Here is a 22,267-nt window from a genome sequence, read left to right as displayed (position 1 = left end):
CCACATGTCGGCAGCAGCTAAGCCTGTGCACCCCAACTTTGAGCCTGTGCCCTAGAAGCCATGAGCCACAACTACTGAGCCCATGTGCCTAAAGCCCGTGCTCCACAACAAGAGAAGCCACCACAATGAGAAGCTCATATACCACAGTGAAGACTAGCCCACACTCGCAGCAACTAGAGAAAGCCCACACACAGCAACAAAGACACAGCACAGCCAAAAATAAAATAAAGTTCTGCACAAACAGGAACAAGATGAACCAGAGGGATTCTCTTTTTAACGATTTAAATTGGGAACGTATAGAAATCAGGCACTTGGCAATAGAAGCGAAAGTGGAAAAGTTACGAGCTAGACACTTTGAAGGACCAAAGTGAACCAAGGTTAAGGAAGGAGTTCAGAGTAACTACTCGCCCCTTCCCAGCCCCACGTCTAGGGACTGAGCTAGAGTACAGGAATATCATGGAGACAATTCATATGTCACATAAAATAGATGATATTTTTACTGCCAAGTTGAAAGGGAGCTGTATTCCTAGCGCCAGACTCCCCCACACTCTATCAGGACCAGACAGGATTGGTTTGGATACTTTTGCCCACCAAAAAAGGATATAATAAGGGACAAAGAGAGTTTAAAAGAGACTATTCAGAAAACCAGAGACTAGCCCTCTTATCCTTCCTCCAATCTGAGTGATTATAAGAAAGGTAGGAAGTGTAAGGCCAGCACACTCAAAAAGTCTATGAAATTTGGACATGACCGTCTCAAAGACTGGTGTGTCAGAGATTCTCAGGCCATTCGTGAGTCCAGAAGAGCCCAGAAGACAGCAAGGATACAAGTGGCCAAATAGTCTGCCTCATCAAAGGGTTTCAAGTAAGGTGAAAGGACTTTCATGGAGAATCTGCAAATAGAACTGCCTATTGGTGGGAGCAATGGAGCTATACCTTCTATAAGGCTATGAAAGTGGTACCTAGCTTTCCACTTCAGACCACTGATTTCCTGAAAAAAGACCATGTCTCAGCTGCTTATACCTGCATTTCCAGACACCAGACCATGTTTAGACAATGGCCCAGAGTCACCAGCAACATGACACTGAAAGGCTCAGCAACCCTTTTTAGTCAGGACACTCTCACCCGTATTAGTACACGGCTCTCTTTCCTTGCTGCCTGCTCTTCCTAGACATGAAAAAAAAATGTATTCAAGCAGCTTAGGGATAACTTGCAAGAAATAAAAAGGAAGCTGAGAGGAAGAAAGAGCTTAGAACTGTGAGCAGTGATTGTGATATCTACACCTGGTTTAAAATATTACCACAGTAATATATATATATATATATGTATATACGTATGTATTCATATATTACCACAGTAACTAAAGGTGACTAAAATGGGATAGTCACCCATTTTATCTAAGGATAGTCACTCCCTAGATATGGTCTAGGGAGACTAGGAGTTCAAAATTTTTAAAAAGACTAGAGTGAGATTCCCTTTCATTAGTCTTCAGAGAAATATAAGAAAACATTGGGATAATATTATACATCTACCAAAATAACAAAAACTTAAAGAAAATATCAAGTGTTTACAAGGATATGGAGTAACTGGAACACTCATGTACATCTGGTGAAAATCAAATTAGTACAAACCATTTTGTAACACAGTACTATTGGTTGATACGAAAACTGAATCTTTTCATAACTTATGGTGCAGCAATTTCAATTCTAAGGACAGACTCAACAAAAATGAATACATGCTAATACATATGTACACCAAAAGTCATGTACATGAGTGTTAACAGCAGCCTTATTTTTAAAAAGTAAAAAATGGAAGGAACTGAAATGTCCATCAATCCAATAAAAGGATAACTGTGTGGGAATATTCGCACAACAGCAATAAATATAAAAAAACTATTTCTATATGTAGCAAGATGTATTATCTCTCACAAATATAATGGAGAGCAAAAGAATCTAGCCACAAATAAAATGCATGGTATAATTTCAGTTATTTGAAATTCTACCGTGTATGGAATCAGGAGAGTAGTTTGAGGCAGATGCTAAGAGCAGTAACCAGAAGAGGGCTCCAAAGGGCTTTTACAGTTCAGGTGATGCTGTATGTTTTGATCTGGACTGAACTTACATGGAAGTGAAAGTCCCTCAGTTGTTTCCAACTCTTTGAGACCCCATGCATTACACAGTCCATGGAATTCTCCAGGCCAGAATACTGGAGTGGGTAGCCTTTCCTTTCTCCAGGGGATCTTCCCAACCCAGGGATCAAACCCAAGTCTCCCGCATTGCAGGCAGATTCTTTACCAGCTGAGCCACCAGGGAATCCCTGGTACTTATATGGCCATGTTCAATTTGTGATGATTCATCCATCTGTATACATTTGACTTGTTCACTTTTATGCGTGTATACTATACTTCAGTAAAAAGCTTATTTGAAAAAGATAAACACATACTCTCCCAAAAAGGCACATTCTCTCACATTAATTCAAACAGTGATAATAAAAAAATCCTAAAAGCAACCAGAGGAAAAATCATATTATACACAAATGAACCTAGAGTTATTAATATTATTGACATCTTATCAGAAATAGCAAAAACCACAGAAATGAGACAAAAATACATAATAAAGGGAACCCAAACTAGAGGGAAAGAAGTGAAACTTGCATTTTTTGCAAATGATATAATACCATACATAGAAAATGCCTTTACAATCACACTTAGACGATCACATTTACAATCACATCATAAAGAATAAAATACCTGGGAGATGATACCTAGCAGGTAAAATTTAACCAAGGAGGTGAAAGGCCAGTACTCTGAAAACTATTAGACACTGATAAAAGAAATTAACAAAACACAAATAAATGGAAAGATATCCCATGTTCATAGATGGTCATATGGATGCCAACACCATCCCTTCCCATTTCCTTCTGGAATAAATATCATATCTTTCTGGACACAAAGGGGAACTAAAGAGCTTTGCTTCAACGTCTACGATGTGCTGTGTGACCTTAGGGTAGTTATGAATCTTCTCTGTACCTTAGTTCTTTGCCTTTAAATTATAGCATTGGACTATATGATCTGAAAGAATCTTGCCATCTGAAAAATTCTATTTTAACTTTCCTTAAGTTATAAATATACTATATAAAGATTTATTGTTGCTCTTTAATATCTCCTCAATTAATAAAGTCTTTTCAAACTGCTCAGCTGGTAAAGAATCTGCCTGCAATGCAAGAGACCCCTGTTCGATTCCTGAGTTGGGAAAATCCACTGGAGAAGGGGTAGGCTACCCACTCCAGTATTCTTGGGCTTCCCTGGTGGCTCAGCTGGTGAAGAATCTGCCTGCAATGTGGGAGACCTGGGTTGGATCCCTGGGTTGGGAGGATCCCCTGGAGAAGGGAAAGGCTTCCCACTCCAGTATTCTGGCCTGGAGAATTCCATGGACTGTGGTCACAAACAGTTGGACATGACAGAGTAACTTTTTCACTTTTTCAAAATGCTGGTAGGGTGTCAGTGAGTTTGACAAATGTGTGCATATCATTGTCACTGATTTTAAGTTTACTCCCAATTGTGAGTTTCTATAAACGCTATGGTCTCTACTAAGTGTAGCCCTTGTTTCATATGTTCAGCTTTTTTTTTACTGATTAGTCTGAAAGCTACTTGAATATAGAGCTATGTCCAAACATCTTTACTGTCCTCTATAATACTTTGAAAGTCCTATCTGCCAGGAGGGGCTTAATATTATTAAATTGAATAGGACTGAAAGTAACTTTCTAAAAACATGCAACAAACTGATGTGTTGTTTTTTTTTTTAAAAGTAAGAATAATAAGTCTACCAAGCTCACTTCACCATTCAATTTCACATTCTATTCAACAGATTCATTGAATACTTTTAGTTACTTGGTATCAAAAAGTGTCTACTGTACTGCTAGTTTTTACTGTAAAAGGTGTAAAAGACACATGACAAGTGTGGCATTAGAATTATGTCTCGATATTTTGAATGTTTTGGATTAAGTGAAAAGAAGACTACATATTGCAATGATATTTGATGGGAAAACTAAAAAGGAAATAATTATTCTGACCATAATTACTTTGAGGATTCAAGCTGTGTGCAGGTCATAGTTCTTCTCAGCAAGATAAAAGAGAGAAGGTTGAAGACACTATTCTGATGATTTATGAACTGTTGGAGGTCAAAGATCTACTTTAAGTTTGAATCTATATATGCTTTCTTTTTTCTTATAATTACAATTCTTTTTTATGTTACTCTCATTCAAGAAGGAGAAATGAGTGTGGCTTGTTTTATTGTTCTTGTTTCTTTAAATTAATTTATTTATTTTAATTGGAGGCTAATTACTTTACAATATTGTAGTGGTTTTTGCCATACGTTGACATGAATCAGCCACGGGTGTACATGCGTTCCCCATCCAGAAGCCCCCTCCCACCTCCCTCCCCATCCCATCCCCCAGGGTCATGCCAGTGCACCAGTCCTGAGCACACTATTTCATGCATCGAACCTGGACTAGCAATCCACTTCACATATTATAATATACACATTTCAACACTACCTTCTCAAATCATCCCACCCTCGTCTTCTCCCACAGAGTCCAAAAGACTGTTCTTTACATCTGTGTTTCTTTTGCTGTCTCACATAGAGGGTCATCATTACCATCTTTCTAAATTCCATATATATGCATTAGTATACTGTATTGGTGTTTTTCTTTCCGACTTACTTCATTCTGTATAATAGGCTCCAGTTTCATCCACCTCATTAGAACTGATTCAAATGCATTCTTTTTAATGGCTGAGTAATATTCCATTGTTACACACGTACCACAGCTTTCTTATCCATTCATCCGCCGATGGACATCTAGGTTGCTTCCATGTCCTGGCTATTATAAACAGTGCTGTGATGAACATTGGGGTACACGTGTCTCTTTCAATTCTAGTTTCCTCGGCGTGTATGTTTTATTTCTTTTTCATGTTTGTTTTCTTCTCCCAGGCAAGCAGTCAAACAATGTTTAACCCTGAGGCTCAGCTCCCATGTGATATGGTTTCATGATAACCATGAAGTTTAGAAAAAATATTTGTCATAGGAAATAGTATTTGTTTGTTGGGCCTTAGAACACACTTTTAATGAGGAATTGAATTTTCTCACTTAAGCTGTAAATCAATTTGTCAGCTTTGTTGTGACTAACACACATTCTGTAAACAAACTCACCAACTTTGTGCTAGTTAATTTTCCCCAAACTTTTTCTCACAGGAAATATTTTTTGGTTCAGTTTTATCTGTGCAGAGCTGCTTAAGGTTACCTGGAACTGATTCTGATTCAAACAAAATATAAAGCTTTTTCTTCTATTAATATAAAAGGTGGCCCTTAATTTTGTGTTTGGGATCCATTTGTGAAATTATTCTTATAAAGTAAGCAAAGGTCCTTAATTTTGAGATTTTATTAATTACAATATTTTTACCTTGAAGTCTTCAAAGATGCTTCCAAATTTCTTAACTCAGTTGACTTTCATAATCATATTGTGAACTAAGTATATCCCAGTTTTACAGATGTGGAAAGTGAAAATGAAAGTCGCTCAGTTGTGTCCGACTCTTTGTGACCCCATAGACTATACAGTCCATGGAATTCTCCAGGCCAAAATAATGGAGCGGGTAGCCTTTCCCTTCTCCAGGGGATCTTCCTAACCCAGAGATCAAACCCTGGTCTCCCACATAGCAGGCAGATTCTTTACCAGCTGAGCCACAAGAGGTTAATAACCTGCTAAACTCTGCTCACCTTGCAAGTGAAGGGTTACCAGCAAGGTCTTCCTTGCTCAGAATCTCATTCTGAAACTTCCTCCAGAATCCAAAGAGACTCCGTGTAGAATCTTAACAGTACAATCAGTGCTGCCCACCCAAGCACTTTAAATCCCTTTATTCCTGTATTTCCTTCCAGTTTTATTAAGATATAAGTAACACACAGCACTGCATAAATTTAAGATACAGAGCATAATGGTTTGACTTATGTACATCATAAAATGATTGCCAGAATAGGTTTAGTGACTATCCATCAGCTCATACGTATACAAAATAAAAGAAAAAGAAAAAAATTTTCCTTGTCATTAGAACTCTTAGAGAAATCCCTCTAACTCTTTGTGTCAGTCTCTAACCTTGTGTCTCCCTTTTCACCTACCTTACATGATTCCTTCCCAGGAGGCCAAGCAAAATGGAAGAAAATTATATTAGAAAAAAATCATCATTCCCCCATTTTCTAACTCACGTTCACTTGGTGAACATTTATTGAGCACTTATTATATTAAACCAATTTGCTGCTACACCTGTTAACAAGACAGACAAAATTTTTAGCAGGCCTCTGCAAAAGTACTGTTTGAATCTAATTTTCCACACTTTTTACGACTTGGGTTTTTTTTTTTTTTTTTTTTTTTCATTCTTTTAAAACCTCTCAACTCAAATCCTTTCTGAGGTAGATAGAGTTGAAATAAAGATGCAATTTAAGATCATTATCAAATATTGATTTATTTCTCTTGCAAATTTATACTATGTGGGAATTACAGAAAATTTAAATCTGAAGGAAATTCAGATGAATACATGGAAATACAAAATTAGATAGCTAAAATTCAGAAAAATTGGTAAATATTGATGAAGTGAACAATTAGGCAAGGAGATCATGGAGTAGAGTACAACTTAGAAAGTAGACCTGAATAAAAGAATTAAGAGCTATTTTTAATTTAGTTGAAGGACATCAGTTGGGATGGAAATCTATTAAACAGGATTCTGGCTTTTCTACTTATACCACTCTACTGGCAGTACAGTACTTAAAAGAGATAAGGAGGATTGGAAAAATCATAGGTGATCTTTCTGCTTAAGTAAAATTGTATCCAAAGCCAAAAAAACAAAACAAATTTTTGTAACGGTCTCCTCCTGTGGAAATCTCTCAATAGATATTTTACATGTTCTTCTATTACCTGACTGGCTAGAATTCCACTAATTACCCCTCCGTTCCTGTTATTTGCCAACTGAAGTTTCCTTTGCAGATGTCCTCTATCCTCTTGCTATGCATGCTAAGTTGCTTCAGTCATGTCCAACTCTTTGTGACCCCATAGACTGTAGCCCACCAAGCTCCTCTGTCCATGAGATTTGCCAGACAAGAATATTGGAGTGGGTGGCCATGCCCTCCTCCAGGGGATCTTCCCAACCCAGGGATCGAACCCATGTCTCTTAAGTCTCCTGCATTGGCAAGTGGGTTCTTTATTGCTAGTGCCACCTGGGAAGCTCATTCCCTTGTTATGAATTCCCAATTAATAGATTCCATCTCTCTACACTATGACCTCCAGATTTTATTGATGCTGCTTACATTTTTGCTCACAGCAGTTGTGTAACCCAGGGCCTCTGATTTGCTCATCTGTTTTCATTTTGCGGCATGAAACTTAACATGTCCAGCAGAAATGCGAATAAGCAATTATCTGTTAAATCAGTGTTTCCCAGATGCAAGTTATTTAATGTTTTTATTAACCCTTAGGATGGTACAGTTATGCAACCTGCACAACCAGTGTGCATTCAGTGGGAAATATAGCTACTATATATACACAGTCATCATTTTAAAACAAAAGGGAAAATTTTTAAATGTCTAAGGAAATAAACCTTTTTAACAAGGATTCTTTTAATATTCCCATATGTAATAAAATACAAATCAAAACAACTTTAGGGGACTTACAGAGGAAAAAAATGATTTTAAAATCTGATGCTTCAAAGAAATGATGAGAGATAACTCTAGCCAGCTTAATGAAAATGAAATGCTATAGGAATTATGTATGCTTAATGTTCAAATAGGAGGAGAAGGGAACGACAGAAGATAAGATGGTTGGATTGCATCACCGACTTGATGGACGTGAGTTTGAGCAAGCTCCAGGAGTTGGTGATGGACAGGGAGGCCTGGTATGCTGCATTCCATGGGGTCGCAAAGTGTTGGACACAACTGAGCAACTGAACTGAACTGAACTGAATATCCAAATAAAAACCTTAGCTTACTCTACATAGGACAAGAATACAAACATTGGATGGTAAAGATCACTGCAGATGGTGACTGCAGTCATGAAATTAAAAGACACTTGCTCCTTGGAAGAAAAGCTGTGATAAACCTAGATAGCATATTAAAAAGCAGATAAATCAAATTTCCAACAAAGGTCCTTATAGTGAAAGATATTGTTGTTCCAGTAGTCATGTGATGTGACAGTTAGGCCATAAAGAAGGCTGAGAGCCAAAGAATTTATGGTTTTGAATCGTGGTACTGGAGAAGACTCTTGAGAGTTTTCTGGACAGCAAGGGGATCAAATCAGTCAATCCTAAAGGCAATCAGTCCTGAATATTCATTGGAAGGACTGATGCTGAAGCTCCAATACTTTGGCCACCTTCTATGTCCCATGCAAAGAGTAGACTCTTTGGAAAAGACCCTGATGCAGGGAAAGATTGAGGGCAGGAAGAGAAGGGGGCGACAGAGGATGAGATGGTTGGATGCATCACCAACTCAATGGACATTTGAGCAAACTCTGGGAGATAGTGAAGGACAGGGAAGCCTGGCATGCTGCAGTCCATGGGGACACAAGAGTTGGACAACAACTAAGCAACTGAACGACAACCACAAAAAAATCTCATCATCTCCGTTTCATCTTTTCAATCTCACAAGACACTGAAACACTTCATATTTCTCATCATTTCAAATACAAACCAAAATACATACAAAGATTTTGCTAATTATAAGGATAAAAGTGAGTTTTAAATCTTGATTCTAAAAGCCATTCTCGAGTTAGTTATTAAAATGTGTCTACCAGCACCTAGCACAGAACGGGGTACTAGGAGGCAATAGATAGGTCCTCATTAGACAGTTTACCGCAGCCAACTAGTGCAACAAAAGTGCTACTGGAAGCAAGTCCTTTGCAGCATCTTCCTTCTTTGTACTACCCTAGTCTCCCTCGATTTCTCCAACCCTTTCCTTATCTCTGTTCCTAGAAGCCCTACTGTTCATACAAGTAGCCTTTCCTAGGCCAGCCGCCACCATTTCCAGTCTAGGAAGAGCCTTACCCTGGCAAAATTCAGGGCAAATATCTCCTCCTCTATGACAACTTTCCATGTCACAGACAGAACACTGTGCTACTATGGATGCCTTCCCCTTGCTGACATATAACTCATTATGGTTCCAGTTTATACCTATTTGGTCTTATGTTTCTCACCACTCCCCTCCCCATGAAAACAGGAGCCCATGGAGCTGTGTTCTCTGTGTTTGTTTAGACCCAGAGCCCAGCACTGTATCTGGTAAACAGCTGGAGCTAACCAACAAGAATTTCTAAAATGAATGAATAAAATAAACCATTTCAAAGCAAACAACATAACTGTCATCTAAACAAGCTTATCTCTTTATCTTTAAAGTCTCTCTGCTTTTTCCTTGCTTCCCTGCTCCTTGAAAATAAAAAGACCCATGACCTATAAACCTTTCTAGCAAGGCTTGGGATTTTAACTAGTTAATGTAATAAACTGTTTCAGAGATGAAGGAGCTGAAGCACAGAGAAGTTAAAGAATTTACCCTAGTGGTAGCTGTGACCTAAAGGCAGGTGTGCTCAATCGTGTCCAACTCTTTGCAACTCCATGGACTGTAGCCAGCCAGGTTCCTTTGTCCCTGGAATTTTCCAGGCAAGCATACTGGAGAGGGTTGCCACTTCCTTGACCTAAAGTTTGAATTCTTTGTTAGTGGTGTTGTTTAGTTGCTCAGTTGTGTCTGACTCTGCAACCCCATGGACTGTAGCCCACCAGGCTCCTCTGTCCATGGGATTTCTCAGGCAAGAATACTGGAATGGGTTGCCATTTCTTCCTCCAGGGAATATTCCCGACCCAAGGATCAAACCTGAGTCTCCTGCATTGGCAGGTGGATTCTCTATCACTGAGCCACCAGGGAAGCCCCAGTATTCTTTACACTAAAACTAAACCAGGTGATGAAATGACTGGGGAAGGAAAACATCGAACCATGAAAGCAAATGTCAGGGCAATCTGGGAAAGACTCCAGAACAGAGCCTAGTGCCCAGGACAGGCTCTTGTAGATTCCTGGAAGACAGTGAATGGGCAGGCCAGGTCATTAAAGCAGGAATGAAAGAGACAGAGACAATGCACCTTTGTGATATTTACCTGTAGCTGACCTGACTGCCCTGTTAGCATATTCCAGGCAGTGATCTGTCAGGCAGGTGTAGCAGATATTATGCATGAGTCTGATGTACTTGTTTCTGGTTTGTTTTGGGTTTTGACTGAGGTTTTTAACTCAGTCAAGTGTTCCTGGACATGACCCTGGCTCTGTTCCATGGCAGCTGCACTCGTCAAGTGTTCCTAGAGTGCAAGGGCCAGTTGATTGAGCATCCTCCCCAAACACAATCCCCTGTTTTGTCATTCTTGCTGATACATTTGCTTTTGACAACTTTTCCAATCAGACAAGATCATTCTTGAGGCTTAATTCCCAACTCCAAAGTAAAGAACAGAAGAATCCCCAACTTGGGTTAAATCAAGAAAAAAAATCCATGCTAAAACATCTATGTCAGTTGAAAAAACTAAAATGTTTCCAACTAAACCAGCTCAGTGGAAAACAGAGGGAAAATTTTGTCCAGATTTATTTGTCCAAAGAGCTATATCATTTCTTAAAGGTAAATAACAATCAAAGGGTAGAGTTTATATAAACTCTCAACAAAAAATGGCATTCTGCTTGAAAAAGAAGTTCCTGTAAAATATTACATTTTATATAATAAAATGTATATCACTGCATGATATACAATATATGCTTATATATTATATAATACACACAATCTATATATCAATATTTTATGAGAGTTATATTGACATGACATAATTTTGTTATAATTTTGAAAATCATAGTATGTTTGGACAATTTGTTTTAACAGTACATTTAAAATGTTGAACTGAACAGCAATTGATGCATTCATACCTTTTTTAATCTTTCCAAAACAAACATTTAACATTCAGTACTTACACATGTCCCAGGTGGCACATGTAATGAATCTGCCTGCCAGTGCAGGAGATGTGGTTTTGATCCCTGGATCAGAAAGACCCCAGAAAGTAGGAAATGGCAACCCATTCCAGAAATCCCATGGAGAAAACTCCAGAAATTACCTAAGAAATCCCATGGACAGAGAAGCCTGGTAGGCTATAGTCCATGTTCGATGCATGAGACAAATGCTCAGTGCTGGGGCAATGGGATGACCCAGAGGGATGGGATGGGGAGGAAGGTGGGAGGGGGGTCCAGGAAGGGGAACACATGTAAACCCATGGCTGATTCATGTCAATGTATGGCAAAAACTACTACAATATTGTAAAGTAATTAGCCCCCAACTAAAATAAATAAATTTATTAAAAAAAAAAAAAACAGGGCATGTAAACAACATGCCAAACAAGCAAACTAAAAAAAAAAAAAAAAAGAGTCAGACATGACTGAGCAACTGAGCACACACATGTACACCAAGTAAATAAACTATTTCTCACTAGCTAGCAAAGTTTCCTGGAAAAATGAACTTAAAAGAGCTAACTTCTGTTTAAAGATGTTTCAAAAACTCCAGAAAATTTACATAATGCACAAAATGGCCCATAATTTATAAGGGTAAAGTATTTAAATGTCAGATTCCATTTTATTTTAATGACTTAAAATTATAAAACTTCCTTTATCATTTTTCTTAACCTAAAAAAGCAATTAACAAACAATGGTTAATAAAGTTGCTCTATTTTCGGGAAACTTAAGGAGCTATTTGAATTCTTCTTGAGTTGTATCAGCAAAGTTAAAAGTTTCTATGAAACACAGTTAGGCTTTAGAAACTGAGATGGTTGTTATATTAGGTCAGAGATAGCCACAGCTAAATTTATCATTTTCATATGTGTCTTTTCATCTGCAAAGTACAATTGCCTTGTTATTTACCTTCTTTAACCATAAAATAGAATTCAGTGAGCAAATAAAAATTCCATGCAGCTCAACACATAAAAGTTGTTTTCACAGTAATTTATAATCAAAGCCATCCTGTCCCCTCCTAGCCTCAGTGAAAATGATTTCAATTGAAGCAGAAAGGTGGTGATGAGTAATGACCAATCTGCAGTGAAATAAATGCAAGATTATGAAACTATGGAAGATTTGAAGTCACTGGTGTTCAAAGCTTAATTACCCAGACATCAGAAGTACAAGATTACATGCTTTTATAACATTAAAATAATTAAGATAGTTTGCAAAATTTTGCCCAGTAAATTTTAAACCTAGTTGACCCCAATGGTCTATAAAAAATATAAAGATACCTTTATCTCCCTGACATTATTCTTGATGCCCCTACAACTGCATATTATGACCTCATACTACTACTTCTGAACAGAGCTAAACTAGAACTATGCACCAGTACCTGGGATTCTGGGATTGGAAAAGAAAACACGAGCCGACTGCATGTCCACAACTATGCTAGATACTTTCACAGATGTTTATCCTCATCTGAATGCTTTTGGTTGCAGATGAGAATGTGGAGTTCCAGAGAAACCAGATGAACTTGCCCCACCTATTGGCAAATCTAGGAGCCGTACCAGCATCTGTTGGTCTACATGATTGTTTCTGAAAGATTTCACTAGCATAGGCCAGATTTAAAGATACAAATACAAAAAGAGCACAAATGAAGGCATCAATTATATGGTCACATCCTCCCTTAATTATATGCTTAAATAAATAATTCAAATGAAAAGAAGCAATATTATATTAATAGCTATCACATGAGTTGTTTTGGAAGAAGCTGTTTTTCTTTTTCTTCCCCCTCCCTCAGTTTTATTGAGATGTAATTCACTTACGTGCTAAGTCACTTCAGTCATATCCAACTCTTTGAGACCCCATGGACTATAGCCCTCCAGGCTCCTCTATCCATGGGATTTTCCAGGAAAGAATACTTGAGTGAGTTGCCATGCCCTCCTCCAGGAGATCTTTCCAACCCAGGGATCGAACCTGCATCTCTTGTGTCTTCTGCCTTTGCAGGCAGGTTCTTTACCACTAGCACCACCTGGGAAGCCCACCAATTCATGTACAGCACTATATAAATTTAAGGTATACAGGGCTTCCCTTGTGGCTCAGCTGGTAAAGAATCTGCCTGCAATGCGGGAGGCCTGGGTTCCATCCCTGGGTTGAGAAGATCCCCTGGAGAAGGGAAAGGCTACCTACTCCAGTATTCTGGCCTGGAGAATTCCATGGACTACAGTCCATGGGGTCGCAAAGAGTTGGACACAACTGAGCGACTTTCACTTTCACATACACCATAATGATTTGACTTACATACATCATGAAATGATTATCACAATTAGTTTAGTGAACATCCATTGTCTCATATAGATGTAAAATATCAAGAAAAAAAGGAAAAATATTTTTCCTTGTTTCCCTAAGATGGAACTCTTAGGATTAATTCTCTTGACAACTTTCATATATAACAACTTTCTTGCTAATTATGAGAATCATGTTGTACATTACATTCCTAGTATTTATCTTATAACTGGAAGTTTGTACGTTTTATCCACCTTCATCCAATTCCCCCTTCCCTACTCCCTGCCTCTGGTATCCACAAATCTGATCTCTCTTCCTATGTTTGTTTGTCTGTTTGTTTTGAAGTAATTGACCTACAACACTATGTTAGTTCCTGGTATACAACATAGTGATTCAATATTTCTATATGTGACAAAATGATCACCACAACATGTCTAGTTACCATGTCACACAAATATTACAGTATTATTACATGCTGTACTTTTCATCTCCATGACTCACTTATTTTGTAAATGGAAATTTACATCTCTTCATCTCCTTCACTTATTTCTTTTTCTTTATACATTCTTAACGTCATATGGTTTCAAGCATTGACTCAAAATGCACAACATGGCACTGTTAAAAACATGTGCTGAAATTGTAATGATAATCCTCTCACATCAACCCCTACCCATATAGACTGGCCCATCCTATTATACAAAATGCATTGTCACTGGCTATAAATAAAACAGTCATTACAGCTGACAAAAAGTTGTAACAACAAAGTGTCAATCCTCCTCTGTCGTAATCTGAGGTTTTTCAAAGGGGCTGAGTGTATGAGTGTAATGGCATTTTTCTGGGTCACATTTTGTATTTCAGACTTAACAGTTTCTTGGGAGAAGCCCAAATTGAAGTTAGTTCATAATGTGAAGCACCACATCATATAGCCCTTCTCACAGAATCAAGTCAGATGGGTCTGGCAGTGAGGTTGAGGGTTTTGACAATAGCTTATGTGTGTGTATATTTCTCAAGGAATGAGACAGACAGAGAGAGAGAGACAGAGAACAATATAGGGTTTAAGAGCTATTATAATAAAGTCATCTCTTCTTGAATCCCAGTCATCTCAGTGATTAGAGTTGTGCTGTTCAATACAGTCGCCGCTGGACACTTGAAATGGGCTGGTTCAAACTGAATTATGCTAGAAGTGCAAAATACAACCTGGATTTCAAAATCTTAGTATGAAAGAACAATGCAAAATACCTCATTAAAATTTTTAACTTATTGCATGTTTAAATGATAATATTTTTGATTCTTGTTCAATCGCCAAGTCATGTCCAGCTCCTCATGACCCCATGGACTGCAGCACGCCAGGCTTCCCTATCCTTCACAGTCTTCTGGAGTTGCCCAAACTATTTTTGATACATGGAACTAAATTAAATATATTATTAAAATTAATTTTACCTGCATTCAACCCCACTGAAACTTGTACACCTCCTGTAAGGAAATGATTAGGGAAAAAGACTTCACAGCAGTAAGAGGAAAACCTGCATTTTTGTAGCTGCAGTGGTTAATAGAATGCATTAACCACTAACTTGTTAGCAAAGCTATGTAATTAGCATACTTGCTAAGAACCACAGAAGTTGCTAGACAAAGATACAACTTGAACTAACAAAGCAAATGGGAGTATTTATAAAAATAGGAGTGTTTTTTTTTCTTATTGAGTTGCATAAAATGTTGTATTTGAAACAAACGAGAATGTGTTTCCCCCAACAGCATTTTAAAAGCCAGAAATATGATGAACACCACTCCATTAAAGAGCTGAGACACTTTGCATTACTGCTTTTTACAGTCCTCACTAAGGCTACATTCTTCATCCAGCTGAATAAAAGGCTGCTAAACTGCTATAGTGCAGGGGAACTTTCAACCTGTGATTCCCTGGACTGGCAGAATGACGGAAAAGCTAATCTGCTCAGCCTGCAGGTGAAAGAAGGGAATTCAAGCCCCTGCCATGGAGATGAAACCATTTTGTTATGTGGCCTATTCACCTCCTTGTACTTGAAACAAGATGGAGAATTCAGGATTCACCCCAAAATTAAAGAAATGCTAATACGTTCATCTCCTGAACAGAAGCAGAAGGCTATATGGGACAAATGGCACCTGTCATGTGACTGAAAACATAAAGAGAATTCTATGTTACTTTTCAGTCTTTTTTTTTTTTTCCATTCAAATACCTATTACTTATTAACAAACCTTGAGTAATCCCTCAGGTAGTAACGAACTCAGGAGAAAACCAAACTTAACAATATAGTATTTTCCACATTTTCAAAATGTGCCTTAGTCTTGGCTAGGAATGCTTTAGGTTCCTAAATAGTGGTTGATGTGACCTCATGACATGGCCTAATAAGACTAGCATGCAACTAGCATATTTTCAGAACCCAAACTTGGGAACTATTGTGTGGTATTAAGGACTCGTCAAGGGAAAACTTACTTATCTTTCACATCGCTTTCTGGAAGTAGATAGGTGGTTTGGAGCAGGTGGGTGGCTCCATTCCATGAAGTCATCCAGGGCCTCGGATGCCTTCTGCTTCATTGTTCTGACATCCCTCAGGGAATTCTAATCAAGCCACATGGTCAGAACAGTCTCCCTGCAACATCCACCTTCTATCCTGTAGGAAAAGAGAGGAAGTGGATACGAAATGTCCCCTTTTAAGGGCATTTTCTTGCCAGATGGTGTTAGTGGTAAAGAATCCACCTGCCAAACAGGAGACTTGGGCTTGATTCCTGGGTCAGGAAGATCTCTTAGCAAAGGGAATGGCAAGCCACTCCAGCATTTTGCCCGGAAAACCACATGGACAGAGAAGCTTGGCAGGCTACAGTCCACGGGGTCGCAAAAAGTCGGACAGGACTTAGCAACTGAGTGTGTACACACGTCCTCATCGGGAAAGTGAGGTCTGATGGTCTGGGTTAGCGCTTCTTTTGTCCTGGCTGCCCTTGCTGGGGAGCTTAGACAGGCAGACTTGCCTTTTTGCAAAAGACGTTGGGCTGTGTGGTCTCTTTCTGGGCAGGCCAGTAGGGTAGAACCTCTCAATGCTGCTGCTGCTGCTGCTAAGTCGATTCAGTCATGTCCGACTCTTAGCGACCCCTTGGACTGCAGCCTACCAGGCAACCTCTCAATACCACTACCTAAATATCTAATAGGCCTTTGAAGCTTAACACATCCAAACCAAGACTCTTGACTTTCAATCCAAGTAAATGGTACTCTTCACCCAGTTGTTCAGGCCCAAAATCTAGCAGTCCCACCCTTTTCTCCTCATTCCCCACAACTAGCCCATCAGTTGAACCTACCTTTTTCTCTCTATGGCAGTAACACTATCTTAGTCCTAATTATCTGTTTCTTAAACTGTTATAATTGCCTCTTAACTGAACTTCCTGTTTTGATTCTTGCTCTCTTATAATCCCTTTTCCACCAAGGGACCACAGTGATATTTTTAACTCATAAATCAGATCATGTCATTCGTTGCTTAAGCCCTCCACTAACTTGGCAGTTATCTTGGATAAAACGCAAACTCCTTACTCTGTCCCATAGAGCCCCACATTTGGTTCTTGCTCATCTTTACATTTTTCTCTCCTCTGGCATTCTATGGGTACTTCACACATCCTCCAATCTTTACCACCCTTCAAACTTCTGTTCTTGCCTTTTCCTCTGTTTGAGACATTCTTCCTATAGATCTTTACATCTGCCCCCTCTATTTCCCAACAATTTTGTTGATGTTTTAATTTGTGGCAAATATTTACATTAATGAGTTTATATAAATACTTGACTCTGTGTTGTCTTTAGATCAACCATGGATTTATATGGGTTAAATTCAGTTCCAGCAATTTAGACTATCTATGAATGCAAGTGTGATTTTTTTCACATGAAACATATTTTAATATAGACAAATATCTAAAGAGAAAATCATATTGATTGGAAAATACCTTTTAACTTTTTTGGTGATCATTGACCCCTCATCCACTTAAATGTTATATTGTGCGAATCAAGCACTTTCTCAAAACTAAGAACAGTGCTCACTTTGGAAGCACATAGACTAAAATTGGGATAAGGATTCTCATGTCCTCGGTGCAAGGATGACATGCAATTCGTGAAGTGTTCCATATTTTTAAAAAAAGAAAAAGAAAAACAACACCTTTGTTAAAAATTAAAAACTGAAGTGATAGGGACAAGTTCAGAATTGAGAAAATACTTTGACTTGAATGAGAGCAATGTGTTTGCTGTATTCTCCTTTGTTACGGTTTGTATACAAACATCCTGATAAATAGTTCAGAATTAAAGCATTTGGAAAATTCTAACACGACAATCAGTTTTTCTAATTTACCTAAGTAAAGTTAAATTTCTTTATCACTGTAAAAATTTGTCATGAAACTCTAGTAGTAAAAGACAGGCAGTAAACAAATGGGCATATGGATAATAATATCTGATAGTGATAAAGCCATGAAAAAATTTAACAGTATAAAGTGATGTCAAGTGGTTGGAAAGTGGTCTAATTTAGACAATAGAGGCAAGGAAGATCTCTGAAGAGATGACACTTGAGTTCTTAAGTACTGATAATTGTGTTGTGAAATGATATATTCAGATCTTCAAGTGATTTGAATACTATATCTTTATACATCACATATCTAGTAGTGAGTTTTGGAGAAAAATAAGAATTTGAATGAAAATGATATGTGAAAAAGCAAAATATAGGCCTGTCTCAAACCATTCTTTAAACACTCTTGTGTAGACTTTCCAATTCAAAGAAGTAGAAAGCTCATAAATTTCTGAAATGCCTGAATCAATCAGAGCAGCCATCCCAAACAAAAGCCTATCCATTTAGTTTTCTGCTACTATTTTCTAAGATTCAATCATCACTGACCAGCACCTCTGAGGATTCTTTCTCAAGAGCAAAGACCATTCATCTTTGTCTTCCTACAGCCCTGCACACCTCCAGGCATATCATGGGTATTCAGTAGTCATTTAATCAAGCAATCAATCAATCTTCTTATCCTCTAATGTCAAGCTAACTGAGTTCCTGACATACAGGAGCACTAAATTAATGTTTGTTGAATTAACATGCTACAAATACATCATTCATCTAAGTCCCTGAGATTGAACAGCGGCAAATCAAAAAGAACACTGTCTTTGAAGACAAACAGGTCTGGAGTCTAGGAAGCCCAGACCCACTCTTAAGTATCTATTTAAACATAAACAGGCTAAGTAATCTTTTTGGACTTTAGATCCTTCATCTGTTAGAAAAAGATATTTTTAAATGGATTACCAACAAGGATCTACTGTATAGCACAGGGAACTCTGCTCAGTGTTATGTAACAACCTAAATGGGAAAAGAATTTGAAAAAGAATAGATCTATGTATATGTATAACTGAATCACCTTGCTGTACACTTGAAGCTATTTTTTTGGGCTCCAAAATCACTGCTGATGGTGATTGCAGCCATGAAATTAAAAGACGCTTACTCCTTGGAAGGAAGGTTATGGCCAACCTAAATAGCATATTTAAAAGCAGAGACATTACTTTGCCAACAAAAGTCCATCTAGTCAAAGCTATGGTTTTTCCAGTGCTCATGTATGGATGTGAGATTTGGACGGTGAAGAAAGCTGAGCACCGCAGAAATGATGCTTTTGAACTGTGGTGTTGGAGAAGACTCTTGAGAGTCCCTTGGACTGCAAGGAGATCCAACCAGTCCATCCTAAAGGAGATCAATCCTGGGTGTTCATTGGGAGGACTGATGCTGAAGCTGAAACTCCAATACTTTGGCCACCTCATGCGAAGAGTTGACTCATTGGAAAAGACCCTAATGCTGGGTGGGATTGGGGGCAGGAAGAGAAGGGGACAACAGAGGATGAGATGGTTGGATGGCATCACTGACTCGATAGACATGGGTTTGGGTAGACTCCGGGAGTTGGTGATGGACAGAGAGGCCTGGCGTGCTGCAATTCATGGGGTCGCAAAGAGTCAGACACGACTGAGTGACTGAACTGAACTGAATCAGTTATACTTCAATATAAAATAAAAAGTTAAAAAAAACTATAATCACAATTTTTATGTATTGACAATCTGTTATGAAATAAAAAACTCCAATAATAAAATTTTTTAAAAGCCAAAAAAGAAAAGAATAATCGTTTACTGCAATGATTTAAAAGGTAATGTGAAAAAAAAAAGAAAAAAAAAAAAAAAAGGTAATGTGTAGTGCTCCTGCTAGAATCTCTTAACCAAGGTAAACTCTGAAACAGTAAGAATAGATACCACAATGCTGTTATTACTAAGTATCTTGTACATACGTATGCCTTGCATGCACATAGACACAATTAGTAATGATTATTTTCATCATTGTGAGCACCAGGAGTACTTATGAGATATTCCTCCAAGCAGAGCAAAATCAAAAACAAATATTAATACTTTAAACACTTATTCTCAGTCTCACAGACTGAGCAGAACAAGACATGAGAGTCATCTCTTTGGCTGTGTGCCTCTGCTAGAAGCAAGCTGATGTGAAAAATGAAGGCTTCTCCCAGAGAACCATAAGTTGTAGATGAATTTTTTTTTCAGACAAAGAGTTATTCCACTGGCATTTTCAAATGACAATGGTATGAAATTACAATACAAAAAACAGGTGGTGTTTTATAAAAGATAACATCTTTTATAACATTTCCTTTTTTATTTCTGTATATAAAGTGTTTTTATTAATGCAAGAGGCCATAAACCTGAGCATCATCCTTGATTCTCTTATTCCTCTCATACAATATATCCAATTCCTCAGGAAAAATCTGCTGATCCCACTTTCAAAATACCATCAGAACTTGACTTTGCCACCATCTGCAGAGCTACAGCTTAGTTCAAGTAGCCATAATTTCTCACCCAGATACTGTACTAGCCTCCAATAAGTTTTGCTGCTTCTACAATTGACTCCTGCAGTCCATCCAGTGCCACAGTCAGAAATATCACTTTAAAACTAGTTTGGGGACTTCCCTGGTGGTCCAGTGGTTAAGACTCTGAGCTTCCACTGCAGGGGGGCGCAGGTTCTATTCCTGGTCTGGGAACTATGATCCTACATGCCTCAAGTGAAAGTCGCTCAGTTGTGTACAACTCTTTGCGACCCCATGGACTATACAGTCCATGGAATTCTCCAGGCCAGAATACTGGAGTGGGTAGCCTTTCCCTTCTCCAGGGGATCTTCCCAACCCAGGGATCGAACCCAGGTCTCTCACATTACAGGCGGATTCTTTACCAGCTGAGCCACAAGGGAAGCCCAGGGATCGAACCCAAGTCTCCCACATTGCAGGCGGATTCTTTACCAGCTGAGCCACAAGGGAAGCCCAAGGCAGAGTCAACGTAAGTTTTCTCACATCACTCCTCTGCTCAACTCTATGTGGCTCTCCACTCAGCATAAAAGACAGCATCCTCCGGATGGCCTATGAGGCCATCCATGGTCTGTCTCCCACACCTGTCCAACCTCCTCTCCTACAACTCCATCCTCATTCACTGCTGCAGCCACAATGACCTGCTTGCTTGATCAGAAATGCAAAAGACAAGTGGTAATCTCTGCTCTACCAGCTCCTTGTGTCTAGAAAGTTCTTCTCCCAGATATGTTTTAATTTGCATTACCCTAATACTTAGTGATGATGTTGAGCATCGTTTCATGTGCCTTTTGTTCATCTTCTTTGGAAAAATGTCAAGCCCTTTGCCAATTTTTGAATCACATTTTTCATTACTGATGTTGTTATAGTTTTAGGAGTTTTCCATACAGTCTAGATATTAATTCTTTATCATATTTTTCAACTTCTGCAAAAAATCATGGAGATTTGATAAGCATAGATTAAATCTGTAAATCACTTTAGGTAGTACTAGAACATAAACAATACAAATGTTTCAACTCATGAACACAAGAAGTCTTTCCATTTTGTGTTTTCTTTATTTTCTTTCAGCAATGTTTTGTAGTTTTCAGTGTACAAATCATTTATCTTCTTGGCTAATTTCTAAGTATTTCATATTTGATGCTATTGTAAATAAAATTATTTTCTTCACTTCCTTTTCAAATTGTTCACTGTTATTATATAGAGATGCAGCCAATTTTTGTAAGTTGATTTTGTATCCTATTAATCTGATGATGATAAAGGACAATAATCTGGCACAATTTGGCACAATAAAGGACAGAATGGTATGGACCTAACAGAAGCAGAAGATATTAAGAAGAGGCGGCAAGAATACACAGAAGAACTATCCAAAAAAGATCTTCATGACCCAGATAACCACGATGCTATGATCACTCACCTAGAGCCAGACATCCGGGAATGTGAAGTCAAGTGGGCCTTAGAAAGCATCACTATGAACAAAGCTAGTGGAGGTGATGGAATTCCAGTTGAGCTATTTCAAATCCTAAAAGATGATGCTGTGAAACTGCTGCACTCGATATGCCAGCAAATTTGGAAAACTCAGCAGTGGCCTCAGGACTGGAAAAGGTCAGTTTTCATTCCAATCCCAAAGAAAGGCAACACCAAAGAATGCTCAAACTACCACACAATTGCACTCATCTCACATGCTAGCAAAGTAGTGCTCAAAATTCTCCAAGACAGGCTTCAACAGTATGTGGACCATGAACTTCCAGATGTTCAAGCTGGATTTAGAAAAGGCAGAGGAACCAGAGATCAAATTGCCAACATTTGTTGGATCATCGGAAAAGCAAGAGAGTTCCTGAAAAACATCTATTTCTGCTTTATTGACTATGCCAAAGCCTTTGACTGTGTGGATCACCACAAACTGGAAAATTCTACATGAGATGGGAATACCAGACTACCTGACATGCTTCCTGAGAAATCTGTATGCAGGTCAAGAAGCAACAGTTAGAACAGGGCATGGAACGACAGACTGGTTCAAAATTGGGAAAGAAATAAATGCTGGAGAGGATGTGGAGAAAAGGGAA

General features: G+C 38.4%; 1 long non-coding RNA gene and 1 pseudogene across 9 annotated transcripts in view; one reads left to right on the top strand and one right to left on the bottom strand.

Annotated features, from left to right (window-relative positions):
- The window catches only part of LOC145518087 (uncharacterized), an 854,536-nt gene that overhangs the window by 648,897 nt on the left and 183,372 nt on the right, over window positions 1–22,267 (bottom strand). For 2 of the 9 annotated variants that reach the window (XR_014062593.1, XR_014062598.1), the window contains exon 3: window positions 15,781–15,958. The exons of the other annotated variants lie outside the window; for them this stretch is intronic. This is a non-coding gene — a long non-coding RNA (uncharacterized LOC145518087). The remainder of the gene's footprint in view (window positions 1–15,780; window positions 15,959–22,267) is intronic. 9 annotated transcript variants of the gene reach the window in all.
- On the top strand, window positions 17,357–17,454 carry LOC145519300 (U6 spliceosomal RNA; annotated as a pseudogene).

Source organism: Giraffa tippelskirchi, chromosome 8 (genome assembly GCF_054371585.1).
Source record: "Giraffa tippelskirchi isolate mGirTip1 chromosome 8, T2T-mGirTip1v1.2.pri, whole genome shotgun sequence".
Taxonomy (NCBI): Eukaryota; Metazoa; Chordata; class Mammalia; order Artiodactyla; family Giraffidae; genus Giraffa; species Giraffa tippelskirchi.
The sequence above is the reverse complement of the archived record's forward strand: the minus strand, read 5'-3'. Positions and strand labels throughout refer to the sequence as shown.